This window comes from Eriocheir sinensis, chromosome 13, assembly GCF_024679095.1.
Source record: "Eriocheir sinensis breed Jianghai 21 chromosome 13, ASM2467909v1, whole genome shotgun sequence".
NCBI lineage: Eukaryota > Metazoa > Arthropoda > Malacostraca > Decapoda > Varunidae > Eriocheir > Eriocheir sinensis.
Window position 1 is genome coordinate 11608638 of NC_066521.1, and position 18511 is coordinate 11627148.

The 18511-nt window shown below is 46.4% G+C and overlaps 1 protein-coding gene across 1 annotated transcript in view; it reads left to right on the forward strand.

The window, feature by feature from the left end:
- The first annotated feature begins 742 nt into the window (after positions 1 to 742).
- The window catches only part of LOC126997975 (uncharacterized), an 89566-nt gene continuing 71797 nt past the window's right edge, over positions 743 to 18511 (forward strand). The window contains exon 1 of the mRNA XM_050859238.1: positions 743 to 813. The gene's annotated coding sequence lies outside the window, so the exon portion shown is untranslated. The remainder of the gene's footprint in view (positions 814 to 18511) is intronic.

Below are 18511 nucleotides of genomic sequence, written 5' to 3' on the forward strand. Positions count from 1 at the left end.
CTCCTCTTTTTCCATCTTGTTTTTCTCTCTTTTTGATATCTTCTTTATTCACCACCACCACCACTACCACTACTTCTGCCTGCTCTTCTTCTTCCTCTTCCTCCTCCTCTTCCTCCTCCTCCTCCTCTTCTTCCTCCTCCTTCTCCTCCTCCTCCTCCTTCTCTTCCTCCGTGTCTCTATATCTTTCCATCTTTTCTTTTCCTCCTCACATTATTTTGTTATGTTATTTTCCATGAATTTTCTGGTTATAAATCTTCCTTCCTTTATTCCTTCCTTCCTTCCTTCTTTCCTTCCTACCTTCCTTCCCTCCTTCCTTCCTTCCCTCCTTCCATCACATCCTTCCTCCCTGGTCAATTCGCCTCCCTCCTCTTCCTCCTCCTCCTCCTCCTCCTCCTCCCTACGTCAATCTTTTCCCAGGTCTCTTCCTTCTCCCCCTCCCCTCCCCCCCCCCCTGTGAGCCTCTTCCAGCCTTCCTCTCCTTCCCTTTCCTATCCTCTTCCGCACAGCACTAATCCCTCCTCCTCCTCCTCCTCCTCCTCCAGCGTCTACTCTCCATCACGTTCATCTTTTTCGTTCTTCTTTCCTTACTTTTCCTCGTCATCGTTCATATTTTCCACCTTTTTTTCTTTCCCTTTCATCATTCTTCTCCACTCGACTTGTTTTTTTCTTTTTTTCTTGCTTCATCTCCATCCCCCTTAATGTTATTCCACCTCGTTATCCTTTTCCTCTTTTCCCTCCACAGATGAGCGCCTCCTCCACCTCCTCTTCCACCTGTAACACCTGCTTGGATCTACGAACAGGTGTGTATGTAAGGTAAGGAAGGTAATTGGCTGAGGTAAGTGAGGATTTTGTTGTGTTAGTGTAAGTGCAAGTGTGTGTGGAGTGTGTTGGGGGAAGGGGTAAGTGTGTGTGTGGGGGGGGGGGGGGAGGCGGGGTACGTGTGTGTGTGTGTGTGTGTGTGTGTGTGTGTGTGTGTGTGTGTGTGTGTTTAGATACTTGAGCTGTGGTGTGGGCTTGACAGGAGGAGGAAAAGGGGGAGGATGGAGGGAAGGAGGAGGAGGAGGAAAACGAGAACGAGAACGAGGAGAATACTGAGAAAGCTGCTGGAAGGATAGAAGAGAGAGAAGGAGAGGAGATAAGTTTTAAAAATTGGAAAACTTGGAAAACTTACAAGGAAAGCAACGAAAACACAACACAGATTACCGGCACGAGAACGAGATGAAAGTGAGGCACGAGAACGGCGAGAGATGAAAGTGAGGCTGCGATGCGAGATGACACGGGAAGGGAAACACGAACACGCCAACAGTGATATATGAATACAAAGAACTTGGTGGAAGAAGCAGCGAGAATTTGTCCTACGAACATATAAAAGCAGAGAGCACAGTCTTCGTGTCTCTGGTTATGGGTGGTTGATTGTAATTTTTAGCTCTTGTTTGCGTCAGTGTTTGCGTTTTGTTGTTATCTTATTTTTGGTTTGTAATTCTCCTTTTGTGGCACGTCCAGTGTGGTAAAGAATATATTACTTGTTTTCATTTGACTAATTTACGTGTCGAAAGTAAACTAAGATTTGTGCTCCGCAACCCTTTTTTTTACGTCTACGCCTATAACGCCGGTAGGCTTGCTTGAGGGGCCTGAATGGTAGTCGGCCCTAGCCCGTCATGGCGCAGGCAAGTGTTTATAGTGGCGCCATCTTCTCTGATTTTCTTCTTCCTGTTCCATTAATCCTTTAGTTTTTTATTTGCTTATATATTTAAATAGAGGTGTGAATTTACAGACGTCAAAATTTCCTTCTTCATTCATTCATTCACTCATTCATCATTTTATTCATTCAAACAAGCTTTTATTATTTTTTCAATTATGTAAAAATATCAGTTATTTAATCATTTACTCATTCATTCATTCATTCATCATTCATTTTTATTAATTAAAGGACTGACAAGGGAAAGGTCAGTTGAAATAATACCTCAGTTGTGGGTTGCTTTTCTGTTAATGGATTATCTCCGTTTTAATAGCAATAAAAGGCAAAACAAAATTAAGCGAACGCAAAAATTCGGACAAAACGAGATTGTTACCGGTTAGTCAAGCATGGTAGATAGCATGGCTTCCCAGATTCATTAGTTTGACTTTTTTGTACAACACTACGCTCCATAGCCTGACCTGATGCACGACTTTCTTGTATTTGCATTGCTGAAGAAAGATGGGTAAATTTGGGAGCATACACTGTTAGCTGCGCGAGTGGCCATGGTGCTGATCTCCGTAATTTTGGCCCCTCAGCCTGTGTAGGGCGAGACAGGATGAGTATTTAATGTATGCGGAGATTCAGCTTGTTTATTATGACGTAGGTAAGAGTTTCCTTACTTTTATTTAGATTGTTCAAGAAGAATATATGCGAAGATTATACTTGCTTATAACGACGTAGGTAAAGGTAAAAGCTTAGTTAATTTGTTTTGTTTGCATTGTTAAAGAGAGATAAGATGACTTTTAATGTATGATAAGATTCTACTTGCTTAAAATGACGTAGCTAAAATTTTAGTTGTGCTGTGTAACCCAGACTTAGACGGGTGTTTTTGTTTTCTTGTTCATTGTTGAGTGATTATGTGTCACGACTAATTATAGGGAGGCCAAGGGCATAGCAAGGAACACATATATTTTACCTAATGGTCTTGTACTTATTATCGGGTGTCCTTGTTACATTCCCACAGTTTGTTCCCATTTATTCCCTTACTTTGAAATCGTGAGCTCGTTAAACATATATCGCAGTGTACTTTGAGAGTCTTACCTGTACTTAAAACTAGCTAGTGGTGTTCGATTGTTGGTGTTCCTTTCAATTTTTTCTACTCCGTTAAAATACATGGCGCAGCACACGTAGAGTCTTACCCGGTGTAATGAAAACTGGTTGGTGATGTCCGTAGACTTATTACCAGCATCTGCAGTCATGTCAAAAGGAACGCGGATATGTCGGCTTTTTTTCGTTGGTAGTAATATTATGATGTCCTTGAAGAAAGTCCACCTTTAGAAGATTTATTTGATGTCCGTGAATGGCATGTGTCGTTCGTAGAGATTGAGTGACTTTCAAAAATAGTCAGTCCTTTTAATATGCCTGCCGTCCGTGAAAGTTATGTGTCGTCCGTTGAAATCGAGTAACTTTCGTGATTAGTTTGACCTCATGATTTACCTGGTGTCCGTGGAAGGTATGTGTCGTCCGTAGAAATCGAATGACGCTCATGAAGTCTGTCCTCATGATATACCTGACGTCCTTAGAAGGTGTTTTGAGTCCGTAGATATCAGGTAACGTTCATGAATTGTCTGTCCTTATAGCGGCCGTGAAATGTGCGTCGTCCGTAAAATAATAAAAAGGAATAACACGTAAATATACAACTCTGCACTTCCATATAACCAACCTGACGCCCGTGAGATAAAAAGAATTGTTCGTAAGGTCCGTAGCGGCATAGAAAACGTTACCAGTACTCGACGCGTTGTTACACTGACCCAGTTAACAAGAATCGCACGCGTCGGGAACTGGTATTGTGTTGCACGTGAATACCATGCGAAAATCGATACGACGGACGCGAATACAATGAGGTACAAAGCTAATGGTGTGTGTGTGTGTGTGTACCAAGATGACCTTCTGTACACACACACACAGGCAACAACAATATGGTGCAGTGTGTGTGTGTGTGTGTGTGTGTGTGTCTGTGTGTGTGTGTGTGTGTGTGTGTGTGTGTGTGTGTGTGTGTGTGTGTGTGTGTGTGTGTGTGTGTGTGTGTGTGTGTGTGTGTGTGTTTGTCTGTCTGTTTCCCTGTCTGTCTGTATGTCTACTTCCTTGTCTCTATTTATTTCTGTCTGTATATATATATATATATATATATATATATATATATATATATATATATATATATATATATATATATATATATATATATATATATATATATATATATGTGTATGTATGTATGTATGTATGTACCACCACCACCACCACCACCTCCACCACCTCCACCTCTACCACCACCACCACCACCCAAAACACCCATAACAAACCAATACACGGACTGGGGACACAGAAGGGGGTGGGCGTGGCAAGGCAAGACGGAGAGACACAGACGTGGGGACAGGCGGGCGAGGCGAGGAATGGGCGTGTCGGTGGGCGGGCGTGGCTGTGGGCGTGGCGGGGCGTCGGGGGGGGGGGGCGGGGCGGGCGGGGCGCGGGGGGCTCTTAATTGTGGGCGGACCGCAGTTTCATTGCCTCCGCGAGCTACTGACGGGGCGGGGCGGGGCGGGGCGGAGAGAGGGAGAGAGAGGAAGCGTTGGTCACTTGTTGCGTCATCACCCGCTTGCCAGACACACGACACTTCCACGCCCACACCCACGCCACGCCCACGCCCTCCGCTCCCTCTTATCTCCCCTCACACGCAAACTCGCACCCGGCAGACCGAGGGAGGCGCGTCACTTCACCCCAGAAAGAAGAGGAAGAGGAGGAGGAAGAGGAAAAGGAGGAGGAGAAGGATGAGAAAGAGGAGGTGGAGTTGGCATCAGTATACTTGTTGCTCCGCCTGTTGCTCTTCCACCACCACCACCTCCTCCTCCTCCTCCTCCTCCTCCTCCTCCTCCTCCTCCTCCTCCTCCTCCTCCTCCTCCCCCTCCACTTGCCTCCACACTCCAGGGGCTTTCCGGCTCTCTTGCTTTATTTTCTTTCCCGTTTCTGTCTTTCTTTCCGCGCCAAGAGGAAAAATATCCACTTGGAAGACCAGCAAAGGGAAAAATAGTGTGTGGAATTTTAACCTGTTGCTTCTCTCTACACCTGTTGCTGATCCTCCTCCTCCTCCTCCTCCTCCTCCTCCTCCTCCTCTTCCTGTCGCTGTCGGGTGATGGTTTTCCTCCTCTTCCTCGTCACTATAAATCTTCTCTACCTTTTATTTTCATCTCGTCTTTTATTTTCTCTCGACATTTCAAGTTAAAAAAGAATCGGTGCGGATATAAATGCTTTCAATGGATGGCTCGAGGAGGTATGATTGATGCGAGAGAGAGAGAGAGAGAGAGAGAGAGAGAGAGAGAAACTAGCCACTTCTACTTTAATTTCCTGGAACAGGCTCGTCGAGAGGAGGAGGAGGAGGTATTGGGAGGTGATAGGAAAGGAAAAGGAACGGGAAGCCACAGTGAGAGAGAGAACAAAGGGGAAAGGAAGGAAGAGGAGGAGGGGGAAGAGGAAGAGGAAAGGGAAGACAAAATGAGCAACCGAAAAAGAAAGAAAAGGAAAAGGAGGAGGAAAAAATAAATAAAACAGCAACTGAATGTGAAATAAAGACAATGGAAAAACGACAAAGGAAGAACAAGCGTGAAAGAAGAATATGCAAGAGAATGAATAGGAGGAGGAGGAGGTGGAGGAGGAAGAAGAGGAAGAGGAGGAGGAGGAGAAGAGGGAAAAATAAATAAGACAACAATTATTGAATGTGGAAAAACGAGAAAAAAGAACAACACGAAAGGAAAAACATGAAGCAATATGAATAGAAGGAGGAAGAGGACGAGGAGGAGGAGGAGGAGGAGGAGGAGGAGGAGGAGGACAATGAATGGCTAGGGTAACATGAGCAAACTGACGCCACTTTGATAATCACCTCCACAACGTCCTCCTCCTGAAACCTCCTTCCTCCTCCTGGGAAAAGATCCGATCCTCCTCCTCCTCCTCCTCCTCCTCCTCCTCCTCCTCCTCCTCCTCCTCCTCCTCCTCCTCCTCCTCCTTCTCCTCCTCCTCTGACACCCCATTTGCTTGACGAATTTGCCTTGGGTGTCTGTTATTTATGAGGGGAGAAGAGGAAGAGGAGGAGAAGGAGGAGGACGGGGAAGAGGAAAAAGAGAAGACGACTAAGAAAAAGAAGAAAAAAAAGAAAAAGAAGAAATATAGTAGAAAGGGGAGTTACTAAATGGAATAGAAAGAAAAAGACTGGAAGAATAAAAATTAGGAAAGAAAATGCAGGGACTAGAAATTCAGGAAAAAAAAAAAACAGAATAAAACAAAACAAGAAAGCGATAGAAGGAAACAGGAAAAAATAAATGTTAAATATGAATGCAAGAGGCTTATGAAGACCAGGGAAAGTAAAACGCTGTTGGGGAAAGTAAGAAGAACAGGGAAAGGAAAACGAAGTGATAAATATGAAAGCAAGAGGAAAAGGAGAATAAAACGGTGATGGAGAGAATAACAAAAACAACAGGAGACGAGGACAAAACAAAACAAAAACAACAGGAGACGAGGACAAAACAAAACAAAAGCAAAGAAGACTAGGACAAAACAAAACAAAAACAAAGAAGACTAGGACAAAACAAAACAAAAGCAAAGAAGACTAGGACAAAACAAAACAAAAACAAAGAAGACTAGGACAAAACAAAACAAAAACAAAGAAGACTAGGACAAAACAAAACAAAAACAAAGAAGACTAGGACAAAACAAAATAAAAACAAAGAAGACTAGGACAAAACAAAACAAAAACAAAGAAGACTAGGACAAAACAAAACAAAAACAAAGAAGACTAGGACAAAACAAAATAAAAACAAAGAAGACTAGGACAAAACAAAACAAAAACAAAGAAGACTAGGACAAAACAAAATAAAAACAAAGAAGGCTAGGACAAAACAAAACAAAAACAAAGAAGACTAGGACAAAACAAAATAAAAACAAGAGACGACTAGGACAAAACAAAACAAAAACAACAGGAGACTAGGACGAAACAAAACAAAAAACGGAGTAAATAAAGAAAAGAAAACTACGAACTAAATGTAAATCAATAGAATGAAATTGTGAAGAAAAAAAACATAAAAAAAAACGGAAAATAAGGAAGACTAAAAGAAAAATAAGCATACCGGCGATCTCTCAAGACAACGAAGAATAAAAACCACGAGAAATGAAGCAGAAGAAAAACAGAAAGGTAAAAAAATCTGCTGGCGGGAGGCTGGCGCGATCCCGGTAGGCCGCGGCGTCGGGTTGTTGGCGCTCAAAACATGGATTGGCACCTGATCTGCCCCAGAGAACTCATTACGAATAATTGGCTGTGAAGGGACTGCCGCCATTCCCTTCTTGCCTACACATGCCCCCTCCCTTCCTCTACCCTTCCTCCCTTCCTCTGCCACTGCCCCCATCCCTTTCCTTTCCTCTCTCTCTCTATCTCTCCGCTTTCTCTCTTCTATTCCATTCGCTCTTCCTTCCTAACGCTTTCTTTCTCCCTTTCCCTCTCTCTCTCTCCACTGTCTCCTTCTCTCTCATCTTCTCTTTCACCTTTCTCCTCTTTCTCTACTTCCATTCGCTCTTCCTCCCTCCCTGGCTCTTTCTTCCTCCCTTTTCCTTTCTCTCTCCCCCCTTTCTCCTTCTCTCTCCTCTTTCTCTCCATCCCTTCCTTCACCCCTGCCCCCATCCCTTTCCTCTCTCTCTCTCTCTCTCTCTATCTCTCCTCATTCTCTTCTTTCTCCTTTCTCCTCTTTTTCTTCTTTTCCATTTACTCTTCTTCCCTTCCTAACCCTTTCTTCCTCCCTTTCCCTCTCTCTCCCCTTTCTCCTTCTCTCTCCTTTTGTCTCCACTTTCTCTCTTCTCTTCCACTCGCTCTTTCTCTTTCTTCCTCTTTTCCTCTCTCTGCCTACTTTCTTTCTCTTCCTTACTTTCCTCTTCCTCTACCCCCCTTTTTAGCCCTTTTCCCTCTCTCTTTCTCTCTCCTCTTTCACCTTTTCCTCTCTCCTCTTTCACCTTCTTCACCTCTTATTCTCTCTCCCTTCTCTTCCACTTTCTTTTCCTCCTCCATTCACTCTTCCTCTTTTTTGCTTACTTTCTTCTCCTTCCTTATATTCCCCTTCCCTCTATCTTCTTTCCTTGCCCTTCTCCCCTTTTCTCCCTTCTTCTTTCTCTCTCCTCTTTCGCTGGCTGTTACTCTTTCTCTTTCTCTACTCTTCCTCTTTCTCATGTTCTTTCATCTATCTTCCCTCCTTCCTTTTACCCCCTCTCCTTGTCTCCTCTTTTTCTTCTCTCTCCTCTTCCTTTCTCTCCACTTCCGCTAGCAATTTCTCCACCCGTTCCCCTTTTTCCTCTCCTCTTTCACCTCTTCTCTACCTTTCTCTCCTCCTCCAGTCGCTTTTCCTTGTTGTTATTTCTTTTTTCTTTTTCTTCGCTCTACTCTTCGTCTTTTTTTTTATTCCATCCATCCATCTCTGTCTCCTCTATGTTTTAGCTTTCTCTTTCTCTTGCCATTTATTATTCTCTTCCTCCCTTCCTTTCTTCCTTCCTTCCTTCCTTCCTCCCTTCTTTTCTTATTTCCTTTCTTCCCTCCTTCCTTCCTTCCTTCCTTCCTTCCTTCCTTCCTTCCTTCCTTCTTTCCTCTCTTCCTTCCTTCCTTTCTCCCTTCTTTCCTTTTTTCCTTCCTTCCTTCTTTTCTTCTTTCCTTCCTTCCTTCCTTCCTTCCTCCCTTCTTTTCTTCTTTCCTTTCTTCCCTCCTTCCTTCCTTCCTTCCTTCCTTCCTTCCTTCCTTTCTCCCTTCTTTCCTTTGTTCCTTCCTTCCTTCTTTTCTTCTTTCCCTCCTTCCTTCCTTCCTTCCTTCCTTCCTTCCTTCCTTCCTTCCTTCCTTCCTTCCTTCCTGCCTTCGTCTTATTTTTAATTTGTCATTCTTTCACTTGCTTGCTTTCTCTCTCTCCTCCTCTCCTTTCTTTCCTCTCCTCTCCTCTCCTCTCTCCTCTTCTCTCTCCCTCTCTCTTCTCTTCGCTCCTCTCCTCTCCTCTCCCATTCCCTCTCCTCTCTCCTCTCCTTTCTCCTCTTCTCTCCCTCCCTTTTTCCTCACATTCCCTTTCCTCTCCTCTCCTCTCCTCTCCCATCTTCTCTCCTCTCCTCTCCTCTCCTCTCCCATCTTCTCTCTTCTCTTCCCTTCTCTCCTTTCCTCTCCTCTCCCATCTTCTCTCTTCTCTTCCCTTCTCTCCTTTCCTCTCCTCTCCCATCTTCTCTCTTCTCTTCCCTTCTCTCCTTTCCTTTCCTCTCCCCTTTCCTCTCCTCCCCTCTCCTCTACTCTCCTCTCCTATCTCCTCACTCCTCTCCTATCCTTTGCTCTCCTCCCTTCTCTCTGCTCTCCTCTCCTCTCCTCTCCTCTGCTATTCTCTCCTCCCCCCTCCCCCCCCCCGCCACCATCATTATATCGACTATGTATGACACGGATGAGATGAATGATGTCAGAGCGCCCTCACCCCCCCTCACCCCCCCTCACCCCCTCACCCCTCTCCTCCCCTCACCCCTTCTCCATACCCCCCTTTCACTCTTCCGTTCACTCATCTCCCCCTGACTTTCCCTTCATTTTTCCCTCACAATCCTCTCATTTTCCCCTCATCCCCTCCTCCTCTCACTCCCCCCCCTCATTCCCCTCTCTCCCCTTTCCTCCTCCTTCACCCTCCACCCCCAACCTCCCTTCAAACTCATCTTTATCGTCTCCTTTCACCTTCCCTTTACCTCCTCTCCCTTACTTTCCCCTCACGTTTTCATTACTCTCCCTTACTTTCCCTTCACTTTCCCTTCACTTTCCCCTCACCCTTCCCTCACTCTTCCCCTCACTTTCACCTCATTTGTTCCTCATCATTCCCTTTCACCTTCCCCTTGCCTCCTCTCCCTTACTTTCCCCTCACGTTTTCATTGCTCTCCCTTCACTTTCCCTTCATTTTCCACTCACCCTTCCCTCACTCTTCCCCTCACTTTCACCTCATTTGTTCCTCATCATTAACTTTCACCTTCCCCTTACCTCCTCCCCCTTACTTTCCCCTTACGTTTTCATTACTCTCCCTTCACTTTCCCTTCACTTTCCCCTCCCCCGTCCATCACTCTTCCCCTCACTTTCACCTCATTTGTTCCTCATCGTCCCCTTTCACCTTCCCCTCATGCTCCCTTCTCTCACACCGTTACACCCTCACACACCCCTCTCATATTCTCCCCTTCACACCATCCCTCTATCAGCTCTCTCTCACCTCCTCCCCTCACCCCTTCCTCACCCCCTCGCATCACCCCTCCCCCTCCCTCACGTTCCCTTCACTTTCTCACTTTCACCTCATCTTCCTCTCTTTCACCTTTCCTTCACCCTCACCTTCTTCCACTTTCCCCTCACTTTCTCCCCTTACACACACACACACACACACACACACACACACACACACACACACACACACACATATTACACTCATATTTGCACTATCTTCACTCATTTCTCCACATGCCCTCTTTATCCACCCCTCTTCTGTTTCCCCTTACAAAGCGCCCTACTTTTCATTCATGTCAGTCACACCAAATACCACTAAAAGAATTATATACCTCCTATAAATATCTTTAGTAAGGAGTATATCTCTAGTAAATAGTAAAGTATCCCTGGTAATTAGTAAAATATCCCTATTGTGCGGTAAAACATCCTTCGTGAACAACAAAACAACCGTGCCTCAAAGTTGTTGTTTTTTCCCCCAAGCATTAACAAGTCCTTGGAAAATATCCCTAACTCACTTTTTTTTTCCCCTAGCACTGCACCAATAGCCCCTAGGAGACAGCAGATGCCCCCAGCACACGGCAATGTCCCCAGCAGAGTCTAGACTGACCGCACCCTTCACACACCCCTTCCTCCCCCCTTCCCTCCCCTTCCATACCCCTGCCACACTAACCACACCCACTCCCCTTCACCCCCAATATTCTTCCCCTCCTTCCCCTCCCTTTCCTTCTGTTATCCCTTCTCTCTCTCTCTCTCTCTCTCTCTCTCTCTCTCTCTCTCTCTCTCTCTCTCTCTCTCTCTCTCTCTCTCTCTCTCTCTCTCTCTCTCTCTCTCTCTCTCTCTCTCTCTCTCTCTCTCTCTCTCTCTCTCTCTCTCTCTCTCTCTCTCTCTCTCTCTCTCTCTCTCTCTCTCTCTCTCTACCCCCTTCCCTCATCTCCCTCCCCTTCTTCCTCCCCCTCCCTCTCTCCTTCCCTTCCTCCCGTCCTGAGTGGTGATAGGAAGAGAGAGAGAGAGAGAGAGAGAGAGAGAGTCTCTGTCTTGTGTGTGAACCAGTTTGGGTGAACGATACTGACACTCTGCTCTTCCCCTCTCTCTCCCCGCTCTCTCCCTCTCACCTCCCTCGTTTCCCCTCATGCCTTCCCCTCACTGCAACCTTTTACCCTCTGACAATACAGTTTCATCCCCCTCTTCCCTCCCTCTCTCTCCCTTTCCCTCCCTCCCTACCTCTCCCTTCCTCCTCACCTCTCCTCACTTCCACTCTCCCTTACTCAGTCTTTCACCACCTCCACCATCGCCACTAATCTCTCGCTCTCACTCTCGCTCTCTCTCTCGCTCTCTCGCTCTCTCTACCTCTCTCTCTCTCTATCTATCTATCTATCCTCTTTTACTTGCCATTCCTCTTTCTTTTGTCTTTTCCTTTATCTCTCTCTACTCCCTCCATCTTTATCACTTTTTTTTCTCTCTCCTTCTTACCTCCATCTATCCATTCTTGTCCATCCTCCACCACCACCACCACCACCTCCACCTGCACTTTACCTTTTGTGATTCGTCTAAACTTAATTTCACGAGTCTACCTGTGCTGGGAAACCTTGGCCGGCCGATATATAAATAGGCCGTGAGGTACCTGATATCCCCCTGCGTATTGGAGAGAGAGAGAGAGAGAGAGAGAGCGCAGGGCATATAAATAAAGAGAAAGTAAAAGAAATAGTAGTAGTAGTAAGGGATGATAAATGGAGAAGGAAAGGGAAGAGAAAGAAAGATGAGAGAAAAGGAAAGGGAAAGGAAAAAAGAAAGTAAAAGAAAGTGAAAGGTAATAGAAAGGGAATGAAAGGGAATGAGAAGGAAGAAAAGGAAAAGGAAATCAGAGAGAGAGAGAGAGAGAGAGAGATTACGTTCCTACCTGCCCGCTCACCATTGTCTGCCGCTCTGTTTGTCTGTCTAGCTGTCTCTGTTTGTCTGGGTGACTGTCTGTATATCTCTCTGTCTGTTTGTGTAGCTATCTGTCTATCTGTTTATGTGCATCTTTACCTCACCTCTGTCTGTCTGTTAGTGGGTGAGTGTGGCTATATGTTTCTAGGTCTGATTTCTTCTGCCTGTTTCTGTATGTCTGTGTGTCTGTTAACTTTTATTTGTATCTGTTTATGTCTGTTTGTGTGGTAATGTGTTTCTATGTGTCTGATTATCTACCTGTCTGTCTGTTTCTCTCCTTTTGTCTGTCTGTATCTGTCTTTTAACTTATCTTTGTCTGTCTGTTTGTGTTTCTGTGTCTGATTACATGTCTGTCTGTCTGTTCGTTTCCTTTTGTCTGTCTGTCTGTATCTGCCTTTTAACTTGTCTTTGTCTATCTGTTTGTGTTTCTGTGTGGTCATGTGTTTCTGTGCGTCTCACTACCTGTCTGTTCGTTTCCTTTTGTCTGTCTGTCTGTATCTGTCTTTTAACTTGTCGTGTCTATCTGCTTGTGTTTCTGTGTGGTAAGATATGTTTCCTTGTGTCTGATTACCTGCCTGTCTGTCTGTTTGCTTCCTGCCACTATCTGCCTGTCTCTGTCTGTCTGTGTCTGCTCCCTCAAGTTGTTTTCAAGATGTCAGAGAGAACGAAGTAAAAACAGATCTCTTTACCGTAATTTTCTCTTCCTTTATCTTTTCTCTCTTCCTCCTCCTCCTCCTCCTCCTCCTCCTCCTCCTCCTCCTCGTCCTCCTCCTCCTCCCGCCCTTCATCTTCGGTGGTTAGTCTCTGATTCACTTCACTTTGGATGACTTTCAAGAGCCGTCAGATGCAGAAAGCCCGACCGACAACGATGCCTCGGTTGCTCGCTTCTTTCTCTTCCTTTGTGTGTGGGTGGGTGGAGGGGGTATGAATGGGTGGATGTTGTGGCTGGTGGAAGTGGGGATGGGTGTCTGGGTGTGGATGTGGGTGTGGTTGTTGGGGTTACGTGGGGGGAGTTGAAGTATGGTGTGGGTGTGGGTGAGGATGGATCGGGGTGAGGGTGTGGGTGGGTGATGGGGTGGGGGTGGGTGAGAGTAGGTGGGTGTGTTGGTGGATGTGTGGGGGTGTTGTGGGGGTGGATGTGGGTGTATGAGTGGAAGAGAGAAGTGAACGAAAATAAAGTAAGATTCAGTATACCTCTTCCCAATCTAGAAAATCCCAGTTAGTTATGGTAGAGAAATAAAATGAGAAAGAGAAAAAAGAATGAAAGATAAGAAAAACGCATTAAAAGGAGCAACAAGGAAAGTCATACTAATAAAAACGGTAATAATGATAATGGTGAAAATAAAAATAACAACACCTATTCTCTACTAATCACTTCCGGGTAACACAACACACCTGCAACCTTAATAAAACCAATCAAAAAACACGACTACCTAACCTTTATTAACCACATCCACCACCACCATCACAACCACAACCACAGAAACTCTTGGCCGGGTCAGACTGAGGACGGTTAAAAGGAGTTGGATCCTCTTGTGCTGTGTTTCTGCGATTGGATCCTCTTCCTTTTTCTGCTTGTTTTCCTTCACCTGTTTGTGCCTCGCGACCCTCCCGCAGCTCACGCCTTCCTCACCTGATATTTATTTGCGTGGCTGACTTCTTTCATACCTCTCCTGTTCGCCAAAAGGAGTAAGAAGAGAAGACGGAGAGCAAGGGAGGAATGACAACGGGGAGGAAGAGGAAGAAGAAGAATAACTACAATGAGAATAATTTCGGCGAAATAAATATTGGTGGGAAGAAGTGAGGAAATAGAATTCAGTGGAAAGTGAAAATCTGAAAGAATAAGACGACTGGTAGTGATAAAATGTCGGGAAAAGAACAAGAACAAGAATTAGAAGATGGTTAAGAATTAGAAGCAGAAGAAGAAGAAAGGAAAACGAAAATAAGAATAAAGAGGAAAAGAGGAAAACAACGAAACGAGGAGGATAAGGGAAAAGGAAACGAAGAAAGAAAAGAAGAAGAGGAAATAGAAGAAAATGATGATTGAAAGTAGGAAGAGGAGGAGGATGAAAAGAGAACAAGAAGAAACAACAACAACGACAACTTACCAATAACCTCCACATCCTGCTCTTCTCTTCTCCTTCCTCCCTCCTCCTCCTCTTCCTCCTCCTCCTCTTGTTGGTGATGTTTGTGCTGGCTTTTCCGGCTTCCTCGGTTCCGGGGAAAAACACGCCGTTGCAATGGTTCTCGCCCTCATCTTCACCTTCACCATCTCCTTCACTTTCACTTTCATATATTCACTTTCGTTCTCACCATCGCTTTCATTTCCACCACTTGGTCTTTTGTATTTATTTTTTTTACCTTCATATTCACCTTCCTACTGACTTTTATAGATTTTTATCTTCATATTTTCACTTTCACTTTTATACTTTTTTATCTTCATACATTCTGAGTCACTTTCACATAAGTCACCTTTATCTTTCTTGCCTATCTCTCCACCATCTCTATCAACTTTAATAAATTCCAATAAAACTTTGATAAAAAATAAAAGGTATGGAGAGGAAGAAAAAATGAAAGATAGAAATAAGAAAAGGAGTGATGAACATTATAGGGAAGAAAATAAAAAGGAAAAACCGAAAAAATAAAAGGAGAAAGAATCTAATCCACCAGGAGTACTCAGAATAATTACGACTTAAATCTTTGGATAATACCAATCAACGTATTTCTCCCTCTTACGCTTCCAACTTAAGAGAAAGAAAGGAAAATAAGCAATGAATAAATAATGATAAGTAGAAGAGAAACAAAGAAACAAAGAAGAAAAGAGGAAAAGGAAGAAAAGAAGTAGAAGAACATAAGACCGTAAGGAGTCTGCAAGGGGCCGGTTGGTCTATACAAGGCATAGACCGGGAGCCCACAGGGGTCAGCCTAGCTGGAAAGGTAACAAAACTAGGTGAGCCCAGAAAGAATCTCCATTCTTGCAAATGCAAGGAAATCCACGTCTGCCGGTCCTCTGCTGGTGGGTGTGGCCATGAGGGCCATGAGAAAGTACAGAAAAATTGGGCTAGCCTCGCTTTAACAGGTAACAATAAGAAACGAGTGAAAATATGATAAGCTTTAGGTATTTAATTAAAGATGACGAATGAGATTTTTTTTTTTTTTTTGGGGGGGGGGGGTGTACTCTTGCCAGAGCCCAACAATGGGCACCAAAAAATCTTGCTAGCTCAGCTCATGGGGTAACAACTTGAAAACATCCTCAATTCAATCAGTATGGTCCACTATCAGAAATGAGCAATGATATTTAACACTGAAGAGGTAATCCTGTTTTATTTTGTGACGGCATATTATTATAGTAGGCTATATCTCGTGTATATTGTATGTAATACCAATTCATTTATTTGTGTATCTATTTTTATACATGTAACATTGATGTAATATGTAGATTTGATAGTTTACATAATAAACCATCAAATTACATATTACATCAATGTTACATGTATAAAAATAGATACTTGTCGCTGCGCATTTGCTTGTGGAGAGGCGGCGGCACTAGGTTTATGTTGGCGAGGCTGTTACTCAGTGCGGGCGGCTGCTCAAATGGCTGGGCAGATGTGACGAGGGAAATCATAGGTAAGGCGTCTGCTTAGTGGAGTCTGTAAGGGTTTTGATGATATGTTATTTAGTGCCATGAGGATTTATTTTATACATGATAGTATATTTAATTGTATTGTGATTATGTGACTCTTATAAAATGGGAACTTGATACTGGAAGGAGAGCAGGAGATATTTGGTTTATTGTTCGCTGCTTCACATTATTCCACGCTTACGTTTGATGTAGAAAATTCCCACTTTTCATTTTTTCTATGCTTTGAGCTGGAATGCATGTTTATTGTGTTGATCTTCACAGGTTGAAATAAAGGCATTACAACGACACCAGGTGTTTAGTGTGAAACAATTACTTTCTGAAAGAACTTATCATATAGTCACATGTGGTACACCTTCTTTCTAGTTATGTTACAAAACATCATAAATGACATGATTTGCCATTCACAGAGTTATGTTGCCCTGAAATTCTGTTTTCCTTATGAATGAAGAGTCATACACGTTGCAATTTTCTTTTAAATAGCTTGGCTTGAATAACAGTAATCATCATGGATACAAAAACACAATCACATCAAGAGACAGAGTTTGGTGAGGAGACTAGCCATCAAGAATCACTTCTGACCCCTGCACATGTCGGACAGGTGGTGAGTTATCCAATTAGTTTTGGCATTTATGCAAATCATTTTGAACTTAAACCTTAAACGCAAAGGTTATCCATCTTGAATGTCCTTATTATTATTTGAAATACATTTTCTTGGCCTTTTGCCTGTGTAATAACACAGATCTAATAATTCCTACCTCCTAGAATCTGTGTGTGCACATGTTTTCTATTGCAATCCATATCATTAGTTATATCCAATGGACCATCCATTCCCCCAAACCTCCAATCCTTCAATCAAAAGGCAGCTCTACATTAACTTATTTGCCTTTATTTACCCGCGAGCCACAGTGATGGAGCGCCTCGCCGGTCAGGCATGGTAATAGTGGGCTTCTTTAAGCGATCGTCTGGTCCAGTGACGGAGCGACGGTCAATCTGTTTTATTTAATGCATAATAAGTGAGGCCGAACGAGGAGCGAAGGGCAGAGGGCGGAGGGGACGGCATGCGTTAAAGGAGGATGGGGCGGAGAGAACGGTGTGTGCCTGTGTGTGTGTGTGTGTGTGTGAGTGAGTGAGTGACGAGGAGCATAATCTGGAAAGCACGTTGTGTGTGTGTGAGTGTGTAACGTCACTTTTTGTATTTGATCCCTAAATGAATCAGCAGCTCAAGCAAACGGTGCACACATCGCGTGCCTGCTATGAGGCCCCGCGCGCAGCACCTCTAAGGTGCTGAAAATGCGGCGGGCGTGGGAGGCCGCGGGCCCCCACACGAGCCTCCTGGGGCGGGTGCGGGGCCGCCTGGCCGAGGCCTCGTGGCTAGGGCCCCTGCCCCCAATGCCTCCACGGGACCCGCTCTCCGAGTGCGGCCTGTTGCCCTTCGGCAGTCCTGGTGCCGGCGGGCTGGGGGAGGCCCTGTGGCTCATGGACCACGCACGGAGATGTCTGGACTGCCTGGAACGGCAGGTCGAGCTGTCCTCGCTGAGCACGAGGCGCTGAAGGGCAGACTCCAGGTGGTCGCGGACTGGGGCTTCTTCGTCATCCTGCTGACCTTCCTAGCGGAGTGCAGCATCTTGGTGCGGAAAAGCAGGACGCGGCAGAGCCAACCGCGGGAGAAGGAAAGACTCCATGCATCATGGGAGCCTGTGGCCTTGCAGGAGGCACCCCTTGCAAGGGCCCGGTCACCTGAGGCGGAGCAACCGGGAGAGGAGGCGTCCCTCCCCACAGGAAGTGCCGAGGTAGTACCTGAGCCAGTGCCCGCCGTGTGCTGAGCCAGTGCCCGCCGTGTGCTGAGCCAGTGCCCGTCGTGTGCTGAGCCAGTGCCCGTCGTGTGCTGAGCCAGTGCCCGTCGTGTGCTGAGCCAGTGCCCGTCGTGTGCTGAGCGCGTGCCCGTCGTGCCTGAGCCAGTGTCCGCCGTGTGCTGAGCCAGTGGCCGTCGTGTGCTGAGCCAGTGCCCGTCGTGTGCTGATCCAGTGCCCGCCGTGTGCTGAGCCAGTGCCCGTCGTGTGCTGAGCCAGTGCCCGTCGTGCCTGAGCCAGTGTCCGCCGTGTGCTGAGCCAGTGCCCGTCGTGTGCTGAGCCAGTGCCCGCCGTGTGCTGAGCCAGTGCCCGCCGTGTACTGAGCCAGTGCCCGTCGTGTGCTGAGCCAGTGCCCGTCGTGTGCTGAGCCAGTGCCCGTCGTGTGCTGAGCCAGTGCCCGTCGTGCCTGAGCCAGTGTCCGCCGTGTGCTGAGCCAGTGCCCGTCGTGTGCTGAGCCAGTGCCCGTCGTGCCTGAGCCAGTGTCCGCCGTGTGCTGAGCCAGTGCCCGTCGTGTGCTGAGCCAGTGGCCGTCGTGTGCTGAGCCAGTGCCCGTCGTGTGCTGAGCCAGTGTCCGCCGCGTGCTGAGCCAGTGCCTGCCGTGTCTGAGCCAGTGGCCGTCGTGTGCTGAGCCAGTGCCCATCGTGTGCTGAGCCAGGGCCCATCGGGTGCTGCGCCAGTGCCCATCGTTGAGCCAGTGCCCGTCGTGTGCTGAGCCAGTGCCCGTCGTGGGCTGAGCCAGTGCCCGTCGTTTGCTGAGCCAGTGCCCGTCGTGCTGAGCCAGTGGCCCTCGTGTGCTGAGCCAGTGCCCGTCGTGTGCTGAGCCAGTGCCCGTCGTGTGCTGAGCCCGTCCCCGCCGTGTGCGGAGCCAGTGCCCGTGTGCTGAGCCAGTGCCCGCCGTGTGCTGAGCCAGTGCCCGCCGTGTGCTGAGCCAGTGCCCGCCGTGTGCTGAGCCAGTGCCCGTCGTGCTGAGCCAGTGCCCGTCGTGTGCTGAGCCAGTGCCCGTCGTGTGCTGAGCCAGTGCCCGCCGTGTGCTGAGCCAGTGCCCGCCGTGTCCTGAGCCAGTGCCCGTCGTGTGCTGAGCCAGTGCCCGTCGTGTGCTGAGCCAGTGCCCA